Here is a 4,009-nt window from a genome sequence, read left to right on the forward strand (position 1 = left end):
GTGAAAACAAGGTCTTCAGAGCAGACAATGCTACCTGCTAAAGCAAATATCTTGTTGGTTACAGATAGCTCCTCAGAGGAGGATTCAGAGGCAGATGACTAGTCCTATTCTCCCCCTGAGGTGTATGCTCAAACTTGGCAGGGTTAAATTACTCATATCATGCATATGTTGTCTTGCAATGATTAGTTCTTACATCATATACACAATATTGAATGCCATCTCCTTAGTTGACAGATCATATATGTGATTGCCCTCTGCTCACTTGCTTAGTATATATATATATATATATACATATATATAGGATGGGTCTATTATAATAACACCCCTTAAAACTTTATTCTGATAGCACCCACCTGTTATTTTGATAACACTCCCGACCCGCACCCACACCAGCCAGCATAACCATCTAAAGAAACAAACCCGGCCACCCCCACGCCTCCCACATCTCCCTCGTGCCCATTTTCTTCGTCTCCCTCCCTCCCCACCACCGCACCAACTCCCTCGAATCCCCCTGCCACTGCACCACCTACGCCTCGCCGCTGTAGCCCACCTCCCCGGCGCCGTCCCACTCTGCTCTCCCCCATGACCCCCACCTTCCTCCCGGTCCATCCTCGACCTCCACTTGTTTCTGCCGTCCGGGGGTCGCGCCGCCGTCCGTGGATCTTCGCCGCCCCGCCCAGCCACCTCCAATCCCGAGCGCAACTAGAGCCACCACCGTCCACGCGGACCCGCGCATCGCCGCCCGGTTCATCATCCCGAGGTGACCAGGCAGTCCAACCGCCGCAGCCCTATCGGGTCCGGCGAGATCCGGCTGCCCCTGCACCTCCCTCCTGCTAAGCGCCGGTGGAAGGCCCTCCTTCTCCAAGCACGTGGCTCGTGACCAGTGGATCCAGTGGGTGACGGCGATGACCATTGGGTCCGCTGCAACCGGCCTCCTTCCCCCGACGTGGATCCGGCGGGCACGACCCCAACCACTTCTCTCTGCCGTGGATCTGACATCGTTGGGTTTTCTTCACCATCGTGGGGGAGGAGGGTGCTCCACCTCATGCCCTACTCCACCTCATGACAGGCAGGCGCAACCAGAAGGCTTTTTTTGCTGTTCACTGTTCCCTCATTGACCACCGGCGTTTATGCAGTCGAAGATGGGGACCTCGCCTCTCGTTCGGGTGATGTGCATCTTCTGCCCACACCCCTTTCTTACAGTTCGCATCCTCCTTGTGTGCGGTCTGGAGAACACGTCCATGCAGCTCATAGTCATCTTGCATTTGATTTGACACACCAGAAACAAGTTTCCTCCCATGTCAAAATAGAATTTTGCTGATCAGTTGGATAGTGATAACATGCAGTCCGCTCGGCCTGCTGGCGCTGGCTGAGGCGGCAATGCATGCCGGAGCGCGTGCGGTGGGTGACTAGGAGCTCCCTGGCGAGCGTCTGTTCCCCTACGAGAAGGTGAGAAGTTCACGCTCTCGTTCCTGCTGTAGCTTAGTTCGCTCCTCCAGTCCAGCGAGATGCGGACTGATGCGTGTATGGGTTGTGCAGTTCGCCGGCGATTGTCTTACATTACGCATGGCTCGTGCGTGCAGTCCAATGTTGGTACGGCAGGTATTGCAGTGCGAAGGAGTGCGGCGTGTAGCTCGCCCGGGCATGCGAGCCATGACGCTCACCTGCAGGATGCAGCTCTCTCCTCCACTCCTTGCTGTTCGCCACAGGGTGGTCGGCGGCATCCTTTTTTTAGTATTCAAAGCTAATCATGCAGTACACTAGCTATCTGTAAAAACAGTACCTCATTATAATTTGTTATTCAGACACGCAGTCCACTCACTATTTCTCTTCGGTTCATTTTTTGTTGTTTTCTTAGGATGGGGAACATACAAAAGTGGACGGCGTCCAGGGATGTAATTCTCTACCTGTGGCACGTTCAGCTGGGTGCTGCCAGTGAAAATGATATTGTTTTGTATTAGAGTATGTGTGTGTGTTGAGCAGGTTACTTTTTTTGTTGCAGTCCAAGCGCTCGACGCGAGCAGTGGCGCGGTTGTGGACGCGCAATTCGTCAGGGGCTACAGAAGAAAAGAAATCATTGTTTACTTTGTCGTTAAATGCGTAAGAAAAAATAAAAAATCATAGCAGTCAACAAACTTGGAACTACCCAACAGTGGAGTAGTCCAGCGGCATGTGTGTGTGTGTGTTTGAGATTTGGTTTTGTTTGCAGTTCAGTCAGCTTTTACTTTAAAAAATGTATTCCTTGTGTTGTAGTGTAGCCGTCGCTCGTTTGTATCTCGTGTGCAGTTCGTTGGTGATCCCGTGTGTGCCTATCAGAAGTTCGTTTCTGCTGTGAGGGCGGTTTCACCTATATCTTCGTGAGGTGTTCTTGTTGTGTGTGTATGTGATTCCCTTCTAATAAATAAATAAAAACTTTGGACATGTGCAGCTCGCTAGTGTTGTTTTGCAGTCAACTTTGGAATTGACTGCGGTTACCCCTCAACATACGTTACATCTCCAGATTTTTTGTATTGAGAGGTTCACTTTTTTTGGTGCAGTACACCCCATGCTGTGTAGCTCACATATCAAAGTAGTTTGCTTTTGATCGAGAGTGCACTTCATCAACATCGGAGTAGAACATCCAGCTCACGTAATCGGAGACACGACAATGATGTAGGAAAAGAACATCCAGCTCACTTCATCAACATCAAAGTAGTTTGCTTTTGACAAAGTGCACTTCTTCATGTGGGGAAATTTTCTTGCAGCTCACTTGCTCGTGTTGAAAAAGATCACTTTCAGTTCAGTGGACTACACTCAGACATTGTATCTGTGGGTTCACTTCTTTTGAGAAATGATTGCAGTGCGGTGTGTATATGCTTGGAAAATTTACGTTTGAGAAAAGAAATCATGAAGTTCGCTTGATCGTTTGATGCAGTATGGTTTTCGGTCCTAAGCAGTGCGGTTTGGCGACAGTGACACAATGCATGCAGTCCCCTTTTGACGACATTGCAGTGCGTTTTGACCTTGTCTGCGATTCACTCTCAAATAATAAAGAACAGTGCACTCTTGTTATATAAAAAAGTTAGAAAAAATGACAAATAAATCATGCAGTACGTTTTGCCTCTCTGATGCAGTGTGGTATTCAGACTAAAACAGTGCAGTTTTATGTCTGATGCAGTGCGCCTCGTCGATTTTGGTGTCGTGAAAAACAGTGTCTGCATTTCGGTAATTTGGAAAATGGTCTTAAAGCATAATGAATTAGAGAGAGTGTTCTACATGCAGAAGTTGTGCCTCGTCGATATCTTTCCAACGGCGTACCATTTGCATCATTCCGATGAACGGTTTGAACAAATTTACGAAAATACGTTCGCTGTCACTCACCAGCAGCCGCACCGTTTTCAAAATTAATTTTAAAGTGTAAGGAATCTCAAAATCATTTCTACATATGAAAGTTGCGCCTTGTCCATAGCTTTCGAACGACGTATTACATGCCTCGTTTAGACAAACGGTTCAAAAACAAAGCAAAAACGGTACCAAAAATTGCAAAAATTTCAAAAAAACAAAATTCCGCGATTTAGTAAATTCGAAACTGCTCTTAAACCATAACGAACTAGAGAAAATAATAGATATGAAAAAGATGCGCCTCGATGATATCTTTCCAACGACGTATCATTTGCCTTATTCCGATGAGCAGTTTAGAAAAAATCATGAAAATATGCTTGATGCCACTCGTCGTTCGCCGCACCATTTTTGAAACTGCTCTTAAACCGAGAGGAATCTCGAAAAGTGTTCAACATGGAAAAGTTGCGCCTAATCAATAGCTTTTCAATAGTATATTATACGCCTCGTTCCGATAAATGGTTAAAAAATTAGAGCGAAAACAGTACCGGAAAAACACTGCGTGCAGTTTTTTTCGACACGAAGTTCACTCGTGTGAGTACTGCAGCACACTTGGTTCAAACAATGATGTGCACTTGCATTGAGCCTGCAGTGCGGAAGTGTTATCAGAATAACTATTCTGATAATATTA

At 47.0% G+C, this 4,009-nt stretch overlaps 1 long non-coding RNA gene across 2 annotated transcripts; it reads left to right on the forward strand.

Annotated features, from left to right (window-relative positions):
- Positions 1 to 414: 414 nt before the first annotated feature.
- On the forward strand, positions 415 to 2,421 carry LOC125531837. Of its 2 annotated transcripts, none has more exons than XR_007293538.1 (2): positions 415 to 1,449; positions 1,540 to 2,421. It is a non-coding gene; the product is annotated as an uncharacterized LOC125531837 (long non-coding RNA). The 2 variants fall into 2 exon arrangements; XR_007293539.1 differs by having other exon boundaries at positions 1,584 to 2,421.
- Positions 2,422 to 4,009: the final 1,588 nt, after the last annotated feature.

The sequence above is a fragment of the Triticum urartu genome, unplaced genomic scaffold (genome assembly GCF_003073215.2).
Source record: "Triticum urartu cultivar G1812 unplaced genomic scaffold, Tu2.1 TuUngrouped_contig_8228, whole genome shotgun sequence".
NCBI lineage: Eukaryota > Viridiplantae > Streptophyta > Magnoliopsida > Poales > Poaceae > Triticum > Triticum urartu.